Here is a 25,210-nt window from a genome sequence, read left to right as displayed (position 1 = left end):
CGGACATTTAGGAACCGTGGCCGTCCTCCATCCTGAGGGTCTGCGCATGCGCAGCCCTTTCCTATACTTCAGTGTATGTCCCTTTAACTCAATTGGCAGATCAGGCAACACTCCCTATATTAAGCACCTGTGGTCAACACCACGTTGCCTGATCTTGGAGTCTCATTCCCCATGAGTCTCTGAAGGTGTTCCTGTGTTTCCTCGTGTATTCAGCGCTGCTGATTCCTGTGGTTTCCAAACCACTTCTACCTCTGTGGTTTCCAAACCACTTCTACTACTGTGTTTCCCATACCACTTCTACCATCAACTGTATCATCGTGACTGTTAGCTGATTCCTATCCGCTGCCTCCGTGCACTACAGTCTTCTATACCACTTCAACGCTATCATATTCCATTGTGACTGTTTGCTGATTCCTATCCGCTGCCTCCGTGCACTACAGCCTTCTCTCCACATCCACTCACCTGTTCATCATCAAGTCTGTTAGCTTCATCACGTCACACCCGTCATTCAGTGAGGAGCGGCGCCCGGCAGAAAGAAGAAAGGAGAGAAGACAGAAAAGAGAAGAAATACAGAGGTAAGTAAAAGAGAGTAGAAGCGAAGAGAGGCGCACGGGAATACAGGGAGAAAAGCCACAGGGGAATAAAGGGAGAAAAGCCACAGGGGAATAAAGGAAGAAAAGCCACAGGGAGAAAAGCCACAGGTGAATAAAAGGAGAAAAGCCACAGGGGAATACAGGGAGAAAAGCCATAGGGGAATACAGGGAGAAAAGCCACAGGGGAATACAGGGAGAAAAGCCACAGGGGAATAAAGGGAGAAAAGCCACAGGGGAATAAAGGGAGAAAAGCCACAGGGGAATAAAGGGAGAAAAGCCACAGGTGAATAAAAGGAGAAAAGCCACAGGGGAATACAGGGAGAAAAGCCACAGGGGAATAAAGGGAGAAAAGCCACAGGGGAATAAAGGGAGAAAAGCCACAGGGGAATACAGGGAGAAAAGCCACAGGGGAATACAGGGAGAAAAGCCACAGGGGAATAAAGGGAGAAAAGCCACAGGGGAATAAAGGGAGAAAAGCCACAGGGGAATAAAGGGAGAAAAGCCACAGGGGAATAAAGGGAGAAAAGCCACAGGGGAATAAAGGGAGAAAAGCCACAGGGGAATAAAGGGAGAAAAGCCACAGGGGAATACAGGGAGAAAAGCCACAGGGGAATACAGGAAGAAAAGCCACAGGGGAATAAAGGGATAAAAGCCAAAGGGGAATACAGGGAGAAAAGCCACAGGGGAATACAGGGAGAAAAGCCACAGGGGAATAAAGGGAGAAAAGCCACAGGGGAATACAGGAAGAAAAGCCACAGGGGAATAAAGGGATAAAAGCCACAGGGGAATACAGGGAGAAAAGCCACAGGGGAATACAGGGAGAAAAGCCACAGGGGAATAAAGGGAGAAAAGCCACAGGGCAATACAAGGAGAAAAGCCACAGGGGAACAAAGGGATAAAAGCCACAGGGGAATACAGGGAGAAAAGCCACAGGGGAATAAAGGGATAAAAGCCACAGGGGAATAAAGGGAGAAAAGCCACAGGGGAATACAGGGAGAAAAGCCACAGGGGAATAAAGGGAGAAAAGCCACAGGGGAATACAGGGAGAAAAGCCACAGGGGAATACAGGAAGAAAAGCCACAGGGGAATAAAGGGATAAAAGCCAAAGGGGAATACAGGGAGAAAAGCCACAGGTGAATAAAAGGAGAAAAGCCACAGGGGAATAAAGGGAGAAAAGCCACAGGGGAATAAAGGGAGAAAAGCCACAGGGGAATACAGGGAGAAAAGCCACAGGGGAATACAGGGAGAAAAGCCACAGGGGAATAAAGGAAGAAAAGCCACAGGGAGAAAAGCCACAGGTGAATAAAAGGAGAAAAGCCACAGGGGAATACAGGGAGAAAAGCCATAGGGGATCACAGGGAGAAAAGCCACAGGGGAATAAAGGGAGAAAAGCCACAGGGGAATAAAGGGAGAAAAGCCACAGGGGAATAAAGGGAGAAAAGCCACAGGTGAATAAAAGGAGAAAAGCCACAGGGGAATACAGGGAGAAAAGCCACAGGGGAATAAAGGGAGAAAAGCCACAGGGGAATACAGGGAAAACAGCCACAGGGGAATAAAGGGAGAAAAGCCACAGGGGAATAAAGGGAGAAAAGCCACAGGGGAATAAAGGGAGAAAAGCCACAGGGGAATACAGGGAGAAAAGCCACAGGGGAATACAGGAAGAAAAGCCACAGGGGAATAAAGGGATAAAAGCCAAAAAGGAATACAGGGAGAAAAGCCACAGGTGAATAAAAGGAGAAAAGCCACAGGGGAATAAAGGGAGAAAAGCCACAGGGGAATAAAGGGAGAAAAGCCACAGGGGAATACAGGGAGAAAAGCCACAGGGGAATAAAGGGAGAAAAGCCACAGGTGAATAAAAGGAGAAAAGCCACAGGGGAATACAGGGAGAAAAGCCATAGGGGAATACAGGGAGAAAAGCCACAGGGGAATAAAGGGAGAAAAGCCACAGGGGAATAAAGGGAGAAAAGCCACAGGGGAATAAAGGGAGAAAAGCCACAGGGAGAAAAGCCACAGGTGAATAAAAGGAGAAAAGCCACAGGGGAATACAGGGAGAAAAGCCATAGGGGAATACAGGGAGAAAAGCCACAGGGGAATAAAGGGAGAAAAGCCACAGGGGAATAAAGGGAGAAAAGCCACAGGGGAATACAGGGAGAAAAGCCACAGGGGAATACAGGAAGAAAAGCCACAGGGGAATAAAGGGAGAAAAGCCACAGGGGAATAAAGGGAGAAAAGCCACAGGGGAATACAGGGAGAAAAGCCATAGGGGAATACAGGGAGAAAAGCCACAGGGGAATAAAGGGAGAAAAGCCACAGGGGAATAAAGGGAGAAAAGCCACAGGGGAATAAAGGGAGAAAAGCCACAGGGGAATACAGGGAGAAAAGCCACAGGGGAATACAGGAAGAAAAGCCACAGGGGAATAAAGGGATAAAAGCCAAAAAGGAATACAGGGAGAAAAGCCACAGGTGAATAAAAGGAGAAAAGCCACAGGGGAATAAAGGGAGAAAAGCCACAGGGGAATAAAGGGAGAAAAGCCACAGGGGAATACAGGGAGAAAAGCCACAGGGGAATAAAGGGAGAAAAGCCACAGGGGAAAAAAGGGAGAAAAGCCACAGGGGAATAAAGGGAGAAAAGCCACAGGGGAATAAAGGGAGAAAAGCCACAGGGGAATAAAGGGAGAAAAGCCACAGGGGAATACAGGGAGAAAAGCCACAGTGGAATAAAGGGAGAAAAGCCACAGGGGAATAAAGGGAGAAAAGCCACAGGGGAATAAAGGGAGAAAAGCCACAGGGGAATACAGGGAGAAAAGCCACAGGGGAATACAGGAAGAAAAGCCACAGGGGAATAAAGGGATAAAAGCCAAAGGGGAATACAGGGAGAAAAGCCACAGGTGAATAAAAGGAAGAAAAGCCACAGGGGAATAAAGGGAGAAAAGCCACAGGGGAATAAAGGGAGAAAAGCCACAGGTGAATAAAAGGAGAAAAGCCACAGGGGAATAAAGGGAGAAAAGCCACAGGGGAATAAAGGGAGAAAAGCCACAGGTGAATAAAAGGAGAAAAGCCACAGGTGAATAAAGGGAGAAATAGCCACAGGGGAATACAGGGAGAAAAGCCACAGGGGAATACAGGGAGAAAAGGCACAGGGGAATAAAGGGAGAAAAGCCACAGGGGAATAAAGGGAGAAAAGCCACAGGGGAATAAAGGGGAAAAGCCACAGGGGAATACAGGGAGAAAAGGCACAGGGGAATAAAGGGAGAAAAGCCACAGGGGAATAAAGGGAGAAAAGCCACAGGGGAATAAAGGGGAAAAGCCACAGGGGAATACAGGGAGAAAAGCCACAGGGGAATAAAAGGAGAAAAGCCACAGGGGAATACAGGGAGAAAAGCCACAGGGGAATACAGAGAAAAGCCACAGGGGAATAAAGGGAGAAAAGCCACAGGGCAATACAAGGAGAAAAGCCACAGGGGAACAAAGGGATAAAAGCCACAGGGGAATACAGGGAGAAAAGCCACAGGGGAATAAAGGGATAAAAGCCACAGGGGAATTAAGGGAGAAAAGCCACAGGGGAATGAAGAAAGGGGAGGAGGGGGTAAAAGGGACTCGGTGATGAAGAAAGGGGGGGAGATAAAAGGCACAGGAGGATGAAGAGTGGCAAAAGCAGCATGGCAGAATGTGATGAAGGGGGTAAAAGTAGCATGGAGGGCGCAGTGTGATCATAAGGGGGGCACAGTATGATGGTGATGAAGGGACTGTTTGCAGGGAGGGAAATATGTTTCTTTATTAAATGTGAATACTATTATTTTGATATTGGGGCTGTAATGAGGCCTAATTTTAAAACGTGGGTGCTATATTGATTTAACAGCGGTGCTGCTTTGAGTTTTCTAAATTTCATGTACCCATTTTTTTTCCAAATAGGGCCCCCAATATTCCAGGATCCAGACAAGCAGCAACTGATCTAAAGACACCAACATCCACAAGTCAGGTAGGAGAGAGCAGGACAGTCTGCCAACTGTCCTGAATTTGGTGGGTGACTGTATCGCTTAGTCAGGATTTGGTCAGACTGCAAGGACCAGTTGGGAGGTATGTCCTGCTTCACATTGTACTGCTTGTGAAGGCAGAACTGTGTTGCACCTAACAGTAGTGCTCACAGTATTGCGTGTGTATTTGTTGAAAATGTGTCTAGTAACCATATTACATATAGGAGCCCCCTCTGTCTTAAGTGCCTAGGACCCCCCCCACCTTTCCCCCCGAGCCTTAATCTAGCTGTCACGGGCACTAGGAGTCTTTACCCAGGGATCACCAGGTGATAGGCTTACCAGAGCAGTATAGGTGGTAATATGGTACTCTGGTAGCAGGGTGATCACGGAACAGGAAATAGTAGCTGATGAGATGCTCAGGAAAGTCTATGACTAGCAGCACTGGCAATATGGAGTAGGAATACACGAGGAACTGTATGGACAAAGGACACGTGAAGGTAGTCAGTGGTCTGCGGTAGCAAGTTGTACCACTGCTATAGTGAGGAGGAATGTCCAACAGAAACGAGGGGGGTGATGAGAGTCAGCGGTCTGCGGATAGCAAGTTGTACCGCTGTCTGAGTGAAGGAATGGAATCCAAGTGGAGGGATCCGGGTAGTCAGTGGTCTGCGATAGCAAGTTGTACACTGCTATGTGAGAGGATACTGGAACAGGTGATACAGGAAACAGGGATCAGTGGTCTGCCTTCAGCAAGTTGTACCACTGAATATATATGTGAGGAGGTGCACGGGGAGAGACTGCAGCACAAGATATACACGGGCACCTTGACTTTGAACCACAGTATTATGCACAATATTAATGTATAGATGACTGAACAACACTGCCAATATAGAAAGTCTCTTGAAGTAGTCCAGCATAAGATAACACAGTCAATGATGGCAATAGACTCGGTGGATAGCACACTCCAGAGGAGAACCAACACAGTCCAGCAAGGTATGCAATACACAGCACAATCAATGAGAAGTATGCATACCGTGGTTCAGGAGAAGGCAGTCAGACAGGAGTGCAGAGATACCTGAACGGCAGGAGGCCGGCAGGATGCGAAGTCCCTGGATGGGTGAAGCGGTGGTCTAGTAGGTGCAGCGCACAGGTAGGTAGACCAGCAGGGACACACAGGAAAGCGTGGAGAGCGGATCAGCAGTAGATGGATAAGTCGCGCTGAGGAGTAGTAGCAGCGGGACTCTGCGGGAACACGGAGGTAGCCAATAGCAACCAGCAGGTGCAGTAACGATGGGACACTGGAGAGCAGAGTTGAACTGGAACTGTTGATCACGGAGAATAGCGGGTAGCACCATAGGCAGCAGACTCAAGGAAACACGGGAGAGTTGACAAGGACTGAAGACTGAAGCGCCCAGAGGCAGGCGGATAGGAATCAGCCCAAACAGTCACGATGAAACACAGACGAGTTGCAGGTTGAAGACTGTAGTGCACGGAAGGCAGCGGATAGGAATCAGCTAGCAGTCACGATGATGAAACACAGACGAGTTGCAGGTTGAAGACTGTAGTGCACGGAGGCAGCGGATAGGAATCAGCTGGCAGTCACAATTATGAACAGGTGAATGGAAGTGAATGAAAGGCAGTAGTGCACGGAAGGCAGCGGATAGCATAAGCTAACAGTCCCAATAATACATGGTAGAGTTGAAGTGGTTAGAAGACTGTAGTGCACGGAGGCAGCGGATAGGGAATCAGCTCACAGTCACGATGATACAGTTGATGGTAGAAGTGGGTATGGGAACCGACAGTACTAGAAGTGGTTTGGAAACCACAGAGGTAGAAGTGGTTTGGAAACCACAGGAATCAGCTGGGCTGAATAAACGAGGAAACACAGGAACACCTTCAGAGACTCATAGGGAATGAGACTCCAAGATCAGGCAACGTGGTGTTGACCACAGGTGCTTAATATAGGGAGGTTGCCTGATCTGCCAATTAAGTTAAAGGAACATACACTGAAGGTTTGGAAAGGGCCTGCGCATGCGCAGTCCCTCAGGATGGAGGACGGCCACGGTTCCTAAATGTCCGGGAAGAAGCACTCACGGTCCGGTGAGTGACAGTACCCCCCCTTTTAAAGGTGGGCACAGAACGCCTGGAACCGGGCTTGTCCGGATTTTTGGAATAAAACTTCTTCAGAAGGGCAGGAGCATTAAGATCTTCAGCTTTGATCCATGAACGCTCTTCAGGACCAAAGCCCTTCCAATGAACGAGGAAACGGAGGACTCCTCGCGAAATTTTTGCATCCAATACCTCAGTAATCTCGAAATCCTCCTCCTGATGAACTTGAACTGGCTGCAGTGCTGAAGAAGGAGTCGAGAAACGGTTGATAATGAGAGGTTTGAGCAAGGACACATGGAAGGCATTGGAAATCCGAAGATTCTTAGGAAGAAGAAGTTTAACCACATACTGGATTGATAATTTGAATGATCCTATATGGGACCAATAAAACGAGGGGCGAATTTCATAGATGGAACCTTCAAACGAATATTTTTGGTAGATAACCAAACCCGATCTCCAATTTTTAGTGGTGGAATAGCCCGCCTCCTTCTTATCTGCGAAAGACTTATATTTGTTAGATGTCTTCTTTAAACAGGTTTTGACCTGAGACCAGATATTTTTGAAGGTCTGACAAGCAGTCTCCACAGCAGGAACTTGGGTGGGTGGGAGGGCAGGAAATTCCGGAAAAGACGGATGGTGACCGTAGACCACAAAGAATGGAGTTTTGGATGATGACTCATGGTACATGTTGTTATGGGCGAATTCAGCCCAAGGGAGCAATTCTACCCAGTTGTCTTGGTTGGCTGAAGAGAACATCCTTATAAAAGTCTCAAGATCTTGATTGACTCGTTCCGTTTGTCCGTTAGATTGCGGATGGTAAGACGATGAGAGTGCTAATCGTATGCCCAAGGTTTTACAAAGGGCCCGCCAGAATCTGGAAACGAATTGTACTCCTCTATCTGACACAATCTCAGACGGACATCCATGGATGCGGAAGATTTCTTTAATGAAATGTTCAGCCAGAGTAGACGAGGAAGGTAAACCGGACAGAGGGACGAAATGAGCCATCTTCGAAAATCTGTCTACCACTACCCAAATAGTATTGTGATTCTTACTTGGTGGCAAATCAGTAACGAAATCCATACTAATATGGGTCCAAGGCTTGGACGGAATGGGTAGTGGTCGCAGCAACCCTGCTGGAGTTCTGCGGAGGATTTGAACTGAGAACATAAATCACAGGAAGCAATAAACTCTTTGACGTCTCTCCTCATTGAAGGCCACCAGTAACTTCGAGAGAGAATCTCAAAGGTCTTGTGTTCACCGGCGTGTCCAGAAAAACGAGAGGCATGGAACCACGAAAGGATTTTCCTCCTCAGGGTAGGAGGCACGAGGGTCTTCCCAAATGGTAGCATTTTGGTGGATGAAGCAGCCAGAGAAATACATTTGGGGTCTAGAATAGCATGGTTGGGAACCTAACCTCTTCTACATCAGAGGACGTCACAAAAGCTCGAGATAGAGCGTCAGCTTTCTTGTTCTTAGCGGCTGGTTTGAAGGTTATAATTAATTCAAAACGGGAAAAGAAAAGAGACCATCTTGCTTGACGAGGGTTCAAGCATTGAGCAGATTGCAAATATGACAAGTTCTTATGATCCGTGAAGATCGTCACCGGATGGCGAGCTCCTTCCAACAAGTATCTCCATTCCTCTAATGCAGCTTTGATGGCCAGCAACTCCTTGTCCCCGATAGTATAATTTTTCTCGGCGGGCAGGAGACCCCGAGAGTAGAAGGCACAAGGATGTAATTTTTGTTGCTCCGAGCGTTGGGAGAGAATGGCTCCTAAGCCCACATTAGAGGCATCTACTTCTAGGAAGAAGGGAAGTGTCACATCAGGCTGTCGAAGAATGGGAGCAGACGAGAAGGACTCTTTGAGAATTTGAAAGGCTTGGAGAGCCTCAGATGACCATTGCTTAGTATTAGCCCCTTTCCGAGTTAGGGCCACAATAGGAGATGCAATGGATGAAAAGTCTTGAATGAAGCGTCTATAGTAATTGGCAAAACCTAAAAAACGCTGGATGGCACGAAGAGTAGTTGGCTGAGGCCAATGTAGTACAGCATTTACTTTGTCTGGATCCATCTTCAGGCCAACTCCGGAAACTATATACCCCAAGAATGGAATCTGGGGTAATTCGAATGAACATTTTTCCAATTTACAGAACAATGAGTTCTTCCGTAGTCTGGAGAGGACCTCTGCCACATGTTGGTGATGAGAAGGCAGGTCCTGTGAGAAGATCAATATGTCGTCCAGGTAGACAACGACACATACATATAATAAGTCCCGAAAGATCTCATTGATGAAACCCTGGAAAACAGCGGGGGCATTACACAGCCCGAAGGGCATTACTAAATATTCGTAATGCCCATCTCTGGTGTTGAACGCGGTCTTCCATTCATCACCGGAACGAATTCTAATTAGATTGTAGGCACCACGAAGATCCAACTTAGTAAATATCCGAGCTCCCTTGATGCGATCAAATAGCTCAGTGATCAGCGGAATGGGATACCGATTCTTGATAGTAATGGCGTTGAGTCCACGAAAATCTATACAAGGGCGTAATGATCCATCCTTCTTTTTGACGAAGAAGAACCCAGCTCCAGCGGGAGAGGTGGAAGGTCGAATGAAGCCACGCTGGAGATTCTCCTGTATGTACTCAGATGTGGCTTGAGTTTCGGGCAACGAGAGAGGATAGACCCGGCCCCTGGGAGGAGTCTTGCCAGGTAGAAGGTCGATCGGACAATCCCAAGAACGATGAGGAGGAAGACGTTCAGACTGAGCTTTATCAAACACATCGCAAATGAAGCATACTGAGGAGGGAGTCCCGGGGAGGAAGATGTGATGGAAGATTGCTGTACTTTAAGAGGAGTCACTTGAGAAAGACAACGATGGTGACATTCAGACCCCCAAGACGTAACTTGAGGAGTGCGCCAGTCAATCTGGGGAGAGTGACACTGAAGCCATGGAAGGCCTAAGACAATCGGACTTGTCGTAACTGGAAGAATTAAAAACGAAATTTCTTCATGGTGTAGTACACCAATCTGAAGGGTTACTGGAGACGTACTCTGGGTGATGAGACCATTGATGAGACGTGATCCATCTATAGCCGTCACAGTAATGGGTGTTTTTAAAGTGATCACTGGTAGGGACCATTGATTCACTAGTGATTTAGAAATGAAATTTCCTGCTGCTCCGGAATCAATCAATGCCTGTGACTCAAAGGATTTGGTAGAAAAGGAGATCGTAACATCAAAAGCGCAAGCTTTAGATTTCATAGACAATGGAGAGGACTCCAGGGACCCTAACTTCACCTCTCCAGAACTAGTTAGGGCCTGGCATTTCCCGATCTCTTAGGGCAAGAGCTGAGCATATGCGAGGAATCAGCACAATAGATACAGAGTCTATTCTTTACTCTTCGTTTCCTCTCCTCTGAAGATAATTTGGAACGTCCTATCTCCATGGGAATCACAGAGGATGGAGCTGGACGAAATTGAGGGTTTGAACGAAGAGGTGCTTTGACAGCCGTTGTTTTCTCAGACTCTCTTTCCCGAAATCTCATATCTACACGATGGCAAAGAGAGATCAAATCTTCTAGTGACGAAGGAAGCTCTTGGGTAGTCAGTGCATCTTTAATTTTATCGGAGAGCCCCTGCCAGAAGGCGGCAACTAATGCTTCAGTGTTCCACTGAAGTTCAGAGGCTAAGATCCTAAATTGAATGACATACTGTCCTACTGTATGGGAGCCTTGTCGCCAACGAAGAATGCTGGAAGCAGCGGAGGTCACACGACCTGGTTCATCGAACACACTTCGGAACGTGGAAATGAATTTGGCACTATCTTGTAGAATTGGATCGTTTCTCTCCCACAGAGGGGAGGCCCAAGCCAGGGCTTGTCCGGAAAACAATGAGATAAGATAGGCCACTCTGGAACGATGGGTAGAAAAATTTTGAGGTTGGAGTTCAAAATGGACTGAACATTGGTTAAGGAAACCTCTACAAGTTTTGGGGTCCCCGTCATATTTTGACGGAGTAGGCAGGTGAAGCGTAGGAGCTGTAGACACCTGGGATGGCACTGGGGAAACGGAGGAAGGCACAGGAGCTTCAATATTAGCTGTAACAGTCTGTCCAGATGTTCCTTGGGAGGTTAACGATTGGTAACATTGAAGTAACAGCTGTTGGCGAGCATCCTGTTGCTCCACACGGCTGACCAGATGCTGCAGCATCTCTTTAGCGGTAGGTTCCGTATCTGGGTCTGTCATGGCCTGATCTTACTGTCACGGGCACTAGGAGTCTTTACCCAGGGATCACCAGGTGATAGGCTTACCAGAGCAGTATAGGTGGTAATATGGTACTCTGGTAGCAGGGTGATCACGGAACAGGAAATAGTAGCTGATGAGATGCTCAGGAAAGTCTATGACTAGCAGCACTGGCAATATGGAGTAGGAATACACGAGGAACTGTATGGACAAAGGACACGTGAAGGTAGTCAGTGGTCTGCGGTAGCAAGTTGTACCACTGCTATAGTGAGGAGGAATGTCCAACAGAAACGAGGGGGTGATGAGAGTCAGCGGTCTGCGGATAGCAAGTTGTACCGCTGTCTGAGTGAAGGAATGGAATCCAAGTGGAGGGATCCGGGTAGTCAGTGGTCTGCGATAGCAAGTTGTACCACTGCTATGTGAGAGGATACTGGAACAGGTGATACAGGAAACAGGGATCAGTGGTCTGCCTTCAGCAAGTTGTACCACTGAATATATATGTGAGGAGGTGCACGGGGAGAGACTGCAGCACAAGATATACACGGGCACCTTGACTTTGAACCACAGTATTATGCACAATATTAATGTATAGATGACTGAACAACACTGCCAATATAGAAAGTCTCTTGAAGTAGTCCAGCATAAGATAACACAGTCAATGATGGCAATAGACTCGGTGGATAGCACACTCCAGAGGAGAACCAACACAGTCCAGCAAGGTATGCAATACACAGCACAATCAATGAGAAGTATGCATACCGTGGTTCAGGAGAAGGCAGTCAGACAGGAGTGCAGAGATACCTGAACGGCAGGAGGCCGGCAGGATGCGAAGTCCCTGGATGGGTGAAGCGGTGGTCTAGTAGGTGCAGCGCACAGGTAGGTAGACCAGCAGGGACACACAGGAAAGCGTGGAGAGCGGATCAGCAGTAGATGGATAAGTCGCGCTGAGGAGTAGTAGCAGCGGGACTCTGCGGGAACACGGAGGTAGCCAATAGCAACCAGCAGGTGCAGTAACGATGGGACACTGGAGAGCAGAGTTGAACTGGAACTGTTGATCACGGAGAATAGCGGGTAGCACCATAGGCAGCAGACTCAAGGAAACACGGGAGAGTTGACAAGGACTGAAGACTGAAGCGCCCAGAGGCAGCGGATAGGAATCAGCCCAAACAGTCACGATGAAACACAGACGAGTTGCAGGTTGAAGACTGTAGTGCACGGAGGCAGCGGATAGGAATCAGCTAGCAGTCACGATGATGAAACACAGACGAGTTGCAGGTTGAAGACTGTAGTGCACGGAGGCAGCGGATAGGAATCAGCTGGCAGTCACAATTATGAACAGGTGAATGGAAGTGAATGAAAGGCAGTAGTGCACGGAGGCAGCGGATAGCATAAGCTAACAGTCCCAATAATACATGGTAGAGTTGAAGTGGTTAGAAGACTGTAGTGCACGGAGGCAGCGGATAGGAATCAGCTCACAGTCACGATGATACAGTTGATGGTAGAAGTGGTATGGGAACCACAGTACTAGAAGTGGTTTGGAAACCACAGAGGTAGAAGTGGTTTGGAAACCACAGGAATCAGCTGGGCTGAATAAACGAGGAAACACAGGAACACCTTCAGAGACTCATAGGGAATGAGACTCCAAGATCAGGCAACGTGGTGTTGACCACAGGTGCTTAATATAGGGAGGGGAGGTTGCCTGATCTGCCAATTAAGTTAAAGGAACATACACTGAAGGTTTGGAAAGGGCTGCGCATGCGCAGTCCCTCAGGATGGAGGACGGCCACGGTTCCTAAATGTCCGGGAAGAAGCACTCACGGTCCGGTGAGTGACACTAGCTCTGGTTAGCAGTAGGAATCTGATAGTTGCTCCCAGTCCCCGGACAGGACACAACCTGCAGAGCAAGCCGAGGATCTCTAACTCTCATGAGATTTATTAATCTTGTGAGACTCAGAGCTTCCCTGCTCACTCTACAGGAAGTTTCCATCCTGATGGATGTCAGAAGCGTAGATAAGTACAGTGGACTAGGGTGTTGTAATGTGTTTCTGGGGTGGGGGTGGCGTGATGTGGGTGGGGAGCGCCTGATAAATGTAATGTTTTATTATTATGTATATATCAATGCCCCATGTCAACCACGCATCCAACATAATGTGGCCACGCCCTTTGCGCCGTCGCCGCTGCGCAGCGTCACCAACAGAGGTGGGCCTGTATGCTTCAAATGCCAGGGCTGATTTTTAGTCCTAGTCCGGCCCTGCTTACAAGCCTACCAACTTGGTGGTGACTGCAAGGGAACAAAATTTTCCTCTACTTTTAAAAAGAGTTACTGTGCGGATCTGGGCCATCCCTTGCTGAATGTTGCTTATCTGCAGTACCGCACCTTGTTCTGCACCTCTAACTGTTGTGTTGCAGAGTGAGATATATTAATGAACATCAAATGGCAAACACTATGCATTTAGGCGAATGCTCCAGGCTTTGCATCTGCAGGTTTTTTACTTATTTTTACTTGAGATTTATGCATCAATTTATGTGGCTTGACTGAATACTAGGCATTGCCTTCACTGGGAAACATTTTGTATCATCCATCTACAAACATTATATAGGGGAAAGCTCATGTGTATGCTTGCTGACATAAACTGTTAGATATTGTGATGTGGCTCTGATCCACATTGCTGTTCATGCCTGCAATACCATGTTTCACCACTGTGTTGTTTTACTGTGCTGTTTTGCAGCCTGCTGTAAAACGTGTTGCTTTATGTTTGTTCTTGAGTTCAGTTTAGTAAGAAGTGTTTTACATTATGCATAGCACCGCTCCTTGTCTCCATGTTCTGCTTGTATCAAGAAGCACACACACAGACACTATATAAACCAATACAATTTAAACATTAAAATCATACTTACCGACTCTCTTCAGCTCTCTGTGGAGGTGGGCATGAGGGGGCGGGGCGCTAAAATTTGCGCCATTTTGGCCCCGCCCCCTGTGATGTAATGATGGGGGCCAAATGCCGCGATTCAGCAGGAATCGCTGCGTTTGGGACCTAATACTGCCCAGAATTCGGGAGATTGCCACACTCGCCCGGGAGTCCGGGAGACTCTTGCAAAATGCGGAGTCTCCCGGACATTCCGGGAGAGTTGGCAAGTATGATTAAAATGTAAAACTGGAATACTTGAAAGAAAGATAGGCCAACAGGGTACTGTGGAAATATCAGGACTGTTAAAATGCATAGCGGGAGGCTCCCCTCGACTCACACCACACCGTAGGAACCTTTAGCACCATCCCAATAAAGACACGGACACCAAATTAAAGTTGGAATAAATGAATAGCATTTATTAACTGGCATTCTAAATTTACCTAAATAAAAGCTAAATGGGACTGTAAGGCGGACGAGAGCAGGGCAGTCAGCAACAGCAAAACCAAAAACGGTGGAAAGGTCAGACCATAGTACCACCAACCCAGGATCATACCTTATCTATTGGTCGGTGCTAAAAATCAAGTACAACGGCAAGACTACACCCCCTACCAACCGCCAGTATAGATCTGAAATTACGGCCTAGGGTCCTCCTCATAGGCGGACCAACCATACGATGGCACCATGAACAAAAGGGGATAGTGACCTATGACAAGATCAACCGAGCACCATATGCACACTTACCGACTGCACTGCTCTCCTACCCACGCCGCAATGTATCTCTATATATGCGGCCCGCCACTATAGACCTAATAACACCTCTCAACCTCCAACATAACTGATCTATAAAGTAACGCACGCCCTCGTCCGACAAGTGAACCTCATCTGATCTGAACAAATAAGCAACGGGTGAGTTATAACCAAGCCCCCTAGCGCCCCCAAATATTTTATTGGCTGCTTGATTCACTTTTCTGACAACTGCTGCTATGGTAACCGCAGGAATATTGGGCCTCCACTGACGACACGGAACAATGTAAGACCAGCACAATTTCATTTTCGGACATCTACTTGAAACAATTGCCATGTCTTCACGAATCCTAATGAGCGAGGGTGGTGCGCCGGTGCCGCCGCCCAGGGCGCAAAGTCTAGGGGGCGCCACGGCCCCCCCTGTTATTAAACAAGTCACAGCCCCAGGTACACATCTGGGGCTGATGCAGAGTCAGCGCTGCAGATCGCGATATAAGCAGTGCGGGGAGGTGGGAGGCGCCATGCTGCTAGAGGCACTCCAGCCTCTATGCCACCTTACAGTCAAATACACTAAGGAGCTCCTGTGCAGTTCAACACAGGACGCTCCTACAAGAAGCCGATCTGCCCGCCCACTTTGTGTTGAGTGACAGCAAGCTGAAAGAGGCGCCCCTCCCCCGTGGTCAGCCCTTCAGCTTGTCCAGCACAGCAAGCTGCCTGCTACAAGTATCGAGACTGCTCAGCAGAGGACCCTCCGCCCCCCTGGACAGCCCCACAAGCTTCTGTTGCATTTTTCACCAGCCTGTACTCCAGCTATGTAGGTAAGTAATAATCAGCATGTGTTTCTTACCCTGTCTCTCTCTTTGTATTTGAATCTCTCTCTCTCCCCTTCCCCCTATCTCCCCCTCAGCCTGTGTGTGTGTCTCCCCCTCAGCCTGTGTGTGTGTCTCCCCCTCAGCCTGTGTGTGTGTCTCCCCCTCAGCCTGTGTGTGTGTGTCTCCCCCTCAGCCTGTGTGTGTGTGTGTGTGTGTGTCTCCCCCTCAGCCTGTGTGTGTGTGTCTCCCCCTCAGCCTGTGTGTGTGTGTCCTCCTCCTCAGCCTGTGTGTGTGTGTGTGTGTGTCTCTCTCTCCCATCAGCCTGTGTGTGTGTGTCTCCCCCTCAGCCTGTGTCTCCCCCCCCCCTTAGCCACTGTGTGTTCTCCCCCCCCCCCTGAGCCACTGTGTGTCTCCCCCCCCTGAGCCACTGTGTGTCTCCCCCCCCTGAGCCACTGTGTGTCTTCCCCCCCCCCTGAGCCACTGTGTGTCTTCCCCCCCCTGAGCCACTATGTGTCTCCCCCCCCCTGAGCCAGTGTGTGTCTCCCCCCCCCCGAGCCAGTGTGTGTCTTCCCCCCCCTGAGCCAGTGTGTGTCTTCCCCCCCCCCCCTGAGCCAGTGTGTGTCTCCCCCCACCCCCCCCCCCGAGCCAGTGTGTGTCTCCCCCCCCCTCAGCCTGTGTGTCTCCGCTTCCCCCTGCCCCCCCTCAGCCTGTGTGTCTTCCTCTTCCCCCTGTCCCCCCACTCAGCCTGTGTGTCTCCTCTTCCCCCTGCCCCCCCCCCCTCAGCCTGTGTGTCTCCTCTTCCCCCAGCCCCCCCCCCCCCTCAGCCTGTGTGTCTGCTCTTTCTCCTTCCCCCCCTCCCTCAGCCTGTGTCTCCTCTTCCCCCTGCCCCCCCCCCTCAGCCTGTGTGTCTCCTCTCCCCCCCCCCTCAGCCTGTGTGTCTATTAATTTAACAGGAGTAGGACTATTCATTTATTGGTGACTAATAATTTAATGGGAATAAGGGTTATTAATTTATTGGTGGGGCTATTCTTATACTTGTGGGATGATTGTGGTGGTGGGGGCTATTAATTTAATTTATTACTGGGGATTTGGGTGTGTTTTAATTGAATGTGGAACAGAGTTGGTGTTGAATAGGCCCTATTTGTGAAATGGGAGTGCTCTTAATTTAATGTTGGTTGGTAAGACTGGAAATATGCCTTTTTTAATGTAATTTTGAGAAGGAGACCTGATTATAAAACATGGGTACTTTTATTTCATGTCAGGGCTGGTTAGAGGACGGAGGCCTGGACTATTCACTTGTTGCTTTGCTTTCCTTCCTTGTGGTGAATATTAAAAATATTTTTTCCAAACAGGGCCCCAGCAGGATCCGGACAAGCATCAAGTGAGCGGAAGATGACAGCAGCAGCTCTATGTGGTCATACTACAAGAACAGGTACGAGAAACTTGTACAGGATTGGAGACCAGTCCAGTACTTGTAAGTGCTAGGCGTATTCTCCCCCACACAGGGCCGTAACGAGGGTGGTACAGGCGGTGCCGTTGCCCAGGGCGCAAGGCCAAGGGGGCGCAGCTGCCGCCCGGTACCTGACTCCATACCTTGAAGAGAGAGAGACTAACTTACAAGAGCTTGGTGCTTCTGCCCTTAAGTTCCGCAGTGGAACGCATGTGCGTTCCACCGACAGGAAGCTCGTCATTTGGAACGCAAGTTTGCGTTCCACTGTGGGCAGAAGCACCAAGCTCTTCTTTCTCACAGACTCACAGACTGGATACTATAAAAGACTGAAAACACAGATGGACGTAAGAAAGACAAAGGAATATACTCGTAAATATAGATCGGCACGTACGAAACAGGGTATAGTCATTTTAAGTTGGAAACACACTTTGAATTTTTTTTCCTAAGTGCTTACTTTTCTTTAGTTATTTACTGTTATAATTGTACAATAATCCCACCGTTTCTCTTGCTGAGACCCCCGCCTTAATGCCAGATGCATTCTGTATAAAAAAAGAGAGAGGGGATCATTTTAATGGACACTCGTGCAGTCTGAAAACAAAGATGGTCTCTTTGGATTTATAGCGCAAACCAACTACACAAATCCTTATTTTAACTATGCTAAAGTGATTTAATGTGGAGATGCCAAATATAAAGGCATCATTCAGTCTTTCTTGTTGCCCTTTATCCTTGTCTCTAGTTTTAAAAGAACACCTCAGTGTTTTGTTTTCAGTATTCACATCAGCGATAGCAAACCAGTATTTCATGATCTCTTTAAACTTGTTTTCAGCATCTTTGCTGCTTTATAAATTAACAATTGTAAAAGGGCAACAGAACTCTTTATCTATCTATCTATCTATCTATCTCTCCCTCCCTCCCTCTCTCTCTCTCTCATCACTCCCTCTCATCACTCCCTGCCCCATTGGGGCTTACAGTCTACAATTCCTTAAGACACAGTTTTGCTGCTCTTATTTCAGCATTAAGTGCATAAAAATTAGAATACCTATTGCTATATATTTTTTGCATACTTTAAATGGTCATATTATATATATATATATATATATATATATATATATATATAAAGAATTGTTTCAGTAAAGTGCTAGCCACACCCACACATTATGTTTGCCACTCCCACTTAGATGGGGGGCGCCGGTGCCTTGTCTCGCCCAGGGCACCAAGATGTCTAGTTACGGCACTGGCTCTAGTGATTTAATTTGGCCCACATCGTTACCCCCTAAATGTAAAACCAGAATGTCGGGCACACCATGTCTGTAAATTTCACCAGAAAGAAACGGATTAATCTCGGCCCATTTCATGCCTCTCTTCCCTATCCATCTAATAGAAGCGAGAGCAGGTAACCAGGGACATCTTCGAGATAATGCATGCCTACTCGCCCAGTAAACATAAGAGTGTCCCAACACTCAAACATCAATCTTCATTTTTTCCACTCCTACAACAGAAGATATGAAACATGTGTCAATTCCAAAACAGGAGGACGAACCCAAGAAACCTACAAACAGTCTATTGCAGAAACACTAATAAGCTCCGAGACCCATTAACCAGTATGCAATCACGACTACCACCCTAATCAGGGACCATTACTATGAATAACATAACTAAATAACTGCTGGCTGTGATTGAAGGGGGTATAGAGCAACATTGATTCCAACCTTAAGCCTAACAGAACGGAAAAGAAAAGCAGCAACCCAAGTGAAGGTAAGAACCTAATGTATAGGAAAAAATCCCTTCACGTCCCCGCAACAGCGGCGAGTAGCATAGCTCTGGGTTAACTACTTAAGAAAGAAGGAAAAGGTAAGAAGAGCTGCGTAAAGGGAAAAAACAAATGATTAAACATCAGGTTGTATATAACATTTGTAACAATCAGACTTCCATCTGCCTAATGCCTGTATTGATGCTGCGGAAGCCCCACTTGAGGCTGCAGCCGTAGCTGCTCCAATGCGAAAAGAATGCGTACCGAATTCTAATGATGGTAAACCTAAGGCATTCAAAGCATTGCTCATAATAGCGTGAAACTGGAATTTAGAAACCAGGGACCCATCTCTGTGTACTAACCAAATCTCTGACTGCTGTGGCTGTAAACCCGCTAATTGATGACACAGCCTAACTGGACAGAAACTCTGGTCTTGTTGTCTAATCAAGGAGAACCAATGTCCCACCCCTGCCTGGTCTATTTTTGACCGCGTAATTTTACATAGCACACTATCCGCATATATAAAATCACATTTTTTTGCTACGATGGCTGACCCTACCCTGCTTTTGGACTGCGCAACTAACTCATTAACTCTCAGGGCCCCGTGAAACGTCATAGAGAACGCTGCGCCAAACGGGGCAACCTTGAAAGGATCTGTTGTTACATCTGGCAAAATTAAAATAATATGGGACAGCAATGCAGGATCTACAGGCCTCCTATTATCCTTAGGTACGGTGCGAATCCTGGACCACCCTTTCAAGGCTTTGCTAATGATGAACGATTTGGTGGGATTCGTAAGTACTTGTAATTTAGCCATAAATTATATACCTGCCAAAGTAGAAGCCATTGAAGCTTTACTAATCCCTTACTGATTAGTACCAGTGATAGCACCCCCACATAAAATCATCAATACTGTGAGAGTCCCCCGGGGAACGATTGGAACAGGATAACAGAAAGCTTTCCCATCGCTTCCAAGCTGACCGATAGGCCTTCCATGTGAATGGGGCTAGAGAAGCTTCAGCCAGGAATCTTATACCGGCTCGACCATCTGCAAAACATAAGATGGACAAGCTATACCTATGGGGTTGGCATGGGGTGCCAGTGTCTGAAACCGTCCCCAATCGAAACGGGAAAGGGACTAAACAGTTATCTACCCCCGGAACATGCTTGGCACGAACATTTATGTCGTAATCCAAGCAAGGAAGCACCAGGACATGCAACAGATTTACTGCCGGCCTAGAAGATGCACTCTGGCAATTAATTGCTTGGACCACTCCCAAATTATCGCACCAAAAGGAAACATTGCGCCCGCTGAGTTGAGGCGCCCACAACTCCAGCGACACAATGATGGGAAATAATTCTAAAACCAATAAATTATTTACCAAACCGCTATCAATCCAATTCTGCGGTCAAGGAGATGCACACCATTCTCCCTGAAAGTACGCGTCAAAGCCTCTGGACCCTGCAGCATCTGTAAATAAATCTAATTCCCTAGTGGAAATAGGAGGGAAAGGCCAAATTCTGGAACCGTTAAACTTTCTAAGAAAAAAGGACCACACTACTACATCTGCCCTTATCTCATCGGACAGCGAGATTAATGCATGAGGTCTATCCCTACCTGCTGTGGCTAATTGAAGCTTTCTACAAAAGATCCTTCCCATAGGAATAACTCCACATGCAAAATTAAACAATCCTAACAACGCCTGCACATGTCTTAGAGTGTGAGAAGGAGAGGCCAGAGTACTGTCAATCAAACTCTCCAATTTAGACATTTTGTCCGCAGGTAACCGACAACATCCTGCTACTGTATCTATCTCTATCTCAAGAAAAGACAAGCATGTTGATGGGCCCTCTGTCTTATTCTGCGCTACGGGTACCCCCATAACTGAGAATAGTGCTTGTGCCGAGTACAGCGTATCTAAGCACAGTGTGGAGCTAGCTGGACCTACGAACAGAAAGTCATCCAGGTAATGCGCAATACCCTTATGACCTGCACCCGCCTGAATCGCCCAATGCAGAAAAGAGCTAAAGGATTCAAAGAAGGCACAAGAAAGAGAACACCCCATGGGAAGGTATCTGTCGATGTAATATTTGCCTTTGATTTTAAAACCCATGTACCGAAATGACTCTGGGTGAAGGGGAAGCAATCTAAATGCTGATTCAATATCCAACTTGGCCATAAGGGTCCCTAATCCGAGTCCTGGGGCCCGGCTAACTTGCTTAACTGGTGAAGATGAGTGTCACTCACCGGACTGTGAGTGCCATTTCTCCTGTGTTCAGGAACCGTGGCCGTCCGCCATCCTAAGGGTCTGCGCATGTGCAGCCCTTATGAAGCCTTCAGTACCTGTTGCTTTTAATTGATTGGATGATCAGGCAACCCTCCCTATTTAAACCACCTGTGATCATTACCTAGTTGCCTGATCTTGGAGTCTCATTCCCCATGAGCCTCTGAAGGTGTTCCTGTGTTTCCTCGTATATTCAGCTCCAGCTGATTCCTGTCTACTACGATTGTGGTTTCCAGACCACTTCAACTCTCCTGTGTTCATTGTATCTGCACTCAGCTGATTCCTATCTGCTACTGCTGCCGGATTCCAGTCCGCCTCAACTCTCCTGTGTTCAGCGTGTCTGCTCTCCGCTGCCTCCGTTACTACTGCCGGGTTCCAGACCGTCTCAACTCTCCTGTGTTCATCGTGTCAGCTCTCCACTGATTCCTATCTGCTACTGCTGCCGGATTCCAGACCGCCTCTACTCTCCCGTGTTCAGCGTGTCTCCCCTCCGCTGCCTTCGCTACTACTGCCGGATTCCAGACCGCCTCTACTCTCCCGTGTTCAGCGTGCCTTCCCTCCGCTGCCTCCGCTACTACTGCCGGATACCAGACAGCCTCAACTCTCCCGTGTTCATCATGTTATCAGTTTTACTTACTACTGCTTCCTGAGTATTGCTCCGTTGATTACCGGTTACCTTCCATGCGCTGCACCAACCTGATTACCGCTTCCATCCTCCAGTGGTCTCTCCTCCTGCCGGCGTTCAGCCGTTCAGGTATCCCTGCACGTCTCCTTGACAGCCTGCTCTCCTGAACCGCGGTATGCATACTTTACATTGACTTTGCTATTGTATTGCATATCCGTCTGGACTGTGTTGTGTTCATCTCCGGAGTCTTCCATCTACTGAGGCTATTGTTACTATTGACTTTGTTTCCTATTACCTGGATCTCTATAGTGACTCCGTGTATCCTCTGCATTCCATTCATCTCCTCGTGCCCCTCCTCACATATATATAGCAGTGGTACAACTTGCTGAAAGCAGACCACTGACTCCTGTTTCCCATTGGCACCAGTTTCAAGTATCCTCTCACATAAGCAGTGGTACAACTTGCTGTACGCAGACCACTGACTTCCCCGTTACCTACTTGCACCTGGAATCCATTCCTTCACTAAAGACAGTGGTACAACTTGCTATACGCAGACCACTGACTTTCACTACCTCCTCTCTACTCCTGGACATTCCTCCTCACTATAGCAGTGGTACAACTTGCTGTACGCAGACCACTGACTCTCCTCACGTTTACTTGTCCATCTGGTTCCTCGTGTTCATACATCTAAGTCATTACCACTTGCTGCTAGTCATAGACTTTCCTTGAGCATTCTCTCACCATCTGCTGATTCTCCTGTTCCGTTGTCATCCTGCTACCAGAAGACCATAGTACCAGCTATATTACTCTGGTAAGAACATCATCTGGTGATATCCTGGGCAAAGACTCCTAGTGCCCGTGACAGTAAGATCAGGCCATGACAGACCCAGGAGCGGAACCTACAGCTAAAGAGATGCTGCAGTATCTGGTTACCCGTATTGAACAACAGGATGTTCGCCAACAACAATTGCTGCAATGTTGCCAGGCGTTAGCCTCCCAAAGAACGTCTGCGCAAAATATCACAGCTACTGTCGATGCTCCTGTGCCTTCCTCTGTTTCCCCAGTGCCATTCCAGGTGTCTACTGCTTCCACGCTACACCTGCCTACTCCTTCAAAATATGATGGAGACCCCAAAACATGCAGGGGTTTTCTAAATCAATGCTCAGTTCATTTTGAGCTTCAACCTCACAATTTCTCTACTCATCGTTCCAGAGTGGCCTATCTCATTTCCTTGTTTTCCGGACAAGCTCTCGCATGGGCTTCCCCGCTGTGGGAAAGAAATGATCCATTACTACAAGATAGTGCCAAATTTATTTCCACGTTTCGAAGTGTATTCGATGAACCTGGTTGTGTTATTTCCGCTGCATCCAGCATCCTCCGTCTACGTCAGGGTTCTCGTACTGTAGCCCAGTACGTCATTCAATTTCGGATATTAGCCTCTGAACTTCAGTGGAACACTGAAGCTTTAATTGCCGCCTTCTGGCAGGGGCTTTCTGATAAAATTAAAGATGCACTGACTACTCAAGAATTACCTACTTCTCTAGAAGATTTGATTTCTCTTTGCCATCGTGTAGACATGAGATTTCGTGAAAGAGAGTCTGAAAAAACAACTTCATTTAAAGCACCTCTTCGCTCAAGTCCTCAAGTTCGCCAAGTTTAATCTCCGGTGATACCCATGGAGATAGGTCGCTCCAAATTAACTTCAGAGGAGAGGGACCGAAGAGCAAAAAATAGACTTTGTATCTATTGTGCTGATTCTACTCATATGCTCAATTCATGCCCTAAAAAAAAAAAAACGGGAAATGCCTGGCCCTAACCAGTTCTGAAGAGGTGAAGTTAGGGTCCCTGGAGTCCTCTCCATGTTCTACGAAATTAAAATTTTGTGCTTTTGATGTTACTGTTTCCTTTGCTACCAAATCTTTCATGTCCCAAGCACTTATTGACTATGAATCAATGGTCCCTACCAGTGATTACTTTGAAAATACCTATTACTGTGACTGCTATCGATGGATCACGCATTATTAATGGTCTCATCACCCAGAGTACGTCTCCAGTAACCCTTCAAATTGGTGTATTACACCAGGAAGAAATTTCATTTTTGATTCTTCCTGTTACTACCAGTCCGATTGTATTAGGCCTTCCATGGCTTCAATGTCATTCTCCCCAGATTGACTGGCACACTCCTCAAGTTACGTCTTGGGGGCCTGAATGTCATCATCGTTGCCTCTCTCAAGTCGTTCCTCTCAAGATACAGCAATCCTCCATTTCACCTTGTTCACCGGGACTTCCTCCTCAGTATGCTTCTTTTGCCGATGTATTTGATAAAATTCAGTCTGAACGTCTTCCTCCTCATCGTTCGTGGGACTGTCCGATTGATCTTCAACCTGGCAAGACTCCTCCCAGGGGTCGTGTGTATCCACTTTCGTTACCTGAAACTCAAGCCACATCTGAGTACATCAAAGAGAATCTCCAGTGAGGATTTATTTGACCTTCTACCTCTCCCGCTGGAGCAAGGTTTTTCTTTGTAAAAAAAGAAGGATGGGTCATTACTACCTTGCATAGATTTCCGTGGACTTAACGCCATAACTATCAAAAATCGGTATCCCATTCCATTAATTACTGAGTTATTTGATCGTATCAAGGGAGCCCGGATCTTTACCAAGTTGGATCTTCGTGGTGCCTATAATTTAATTCGTATCAGGTCCGGTGACGAATGGAAGACAGCTTTCAACACCAGAGACGGGCATTATGAATATTTAGTAATGCCCTTAGGGTTATGTAACGCCCCCGCTGTTTTCCAGGGTTTCAATAATGAGATCTTCCGGGACTTGTTATATGTTTGTGTCGTCGTCTATCTGGACAACATATTAATCTTTTCTCAGGACCTTCCTTCTCATCATCAACATGTGACAGAGGTCCTTTCCAGACTCCGGAAAAATTCATTATTCTGCAAGTTAGAAAAATGTTCATTCGAGTTGCCCCAGATTCCATTTCTGGGATATATTGTCTCCGGAGTTGGTCTTCAGATGGATCCAGAAAAGGTGAATGCTGTATTACATTGGCCTCAGCCAACTACTCGTCGTGCAATTCAGCGTTTTTTAGGTTTTGCCAATTACTATAGACGCTTCATTCAAGATTTTTCCTCGTTTGCATCTCCTATTGTGGCCCTAACTCGTAAAGGGGCCAATACTTAACAATGGTCCTCTGAGGCCCTTCAAGCCTTCCAGTTTCTCAAAGAGTCCTTCTCCTCCGCTCCTGTTCTTCGACAGCCTGATGTGACGCTTCCCTTCTTCCTAGAGGTAGATGCCTCTAATGTTGGCTTAGGAGCCATTCTCTCCCAAAGATCGGAGCAACAAAAATTCCATCCTTGTGCCTTTTACTCTCGGGGTCTTCTGCCTGCGGAGAAGAATTATACCATCGGGGACAAGGAGTTGCTGGCTATAAAAGTAGCATTAGAGGAATGGAGATATTTGTTGGAAGGAGCTCGTCATCCTGTGACAATTTTTACTGATCATAAAAATTTGTCATATTTACAGTCTGCTCAATGTTTGAATCCTCGTCAAGCAAGATGGTCTCTTTTCTTTTCTCGTTTTGAACTAATCATAGCCTTCAAACCAGCGGCAAATAAATAAAAAAGCAGACGCCCTATCTCGAGCTTTTGTGACGTCCTCAGACGTTGAAGATGGTCCTAACCACTCTATATTAGACCCCAAAT

The 25,210-nt window shown here is 47.3% G+C and overlaps 1 long non-coding RNA gene across 2 annotated transcripts in view; it reads left to right on the top strand.

Annotated features, from left to right (window-relative positions):
• The first annotated feature begins 15,229 nt into the window (after positions 1-15,229).
• Positions 15,230-25,210, top strand: part of LOC142106008 (uncharacterized) — a 180,790-nt gene continuing 170,809 nt past the window's right edge. For both annotated transcript variants that reach the window (XR_012679730.1, XR_012679729.1), the window contains exons 1-2: positions 15,230-15,391; positions 16,738-16,817. This is a non-coding gene — a long non-coding RNA (uncharacterized LOC142106008). The remainder of the gene's footprint in view (positions 15,392-16,737; positions 16,818-25,210) is intronic.

Source organism: Mixophyes fleayi, chromosome 1 (assembly GCF_038048845.1).
Source record: "Mixophyes fleayi isolate aMixFle1 chromosome 1, aMixFle1.hap1, whole genome shotgun sequence".
Classification (NCBI taxonomy): domain Eukaryota; kingdom Metazoa; phylum Chordata; class Amphibia; order Anura; family Limnodynastidae; genus Mixophyes; species Mixophyes fleayi.
Note: the sequence above shows the minus strand (reverse complement) of the source record. Positions and strands in the feature narration are given on the sequence as shown.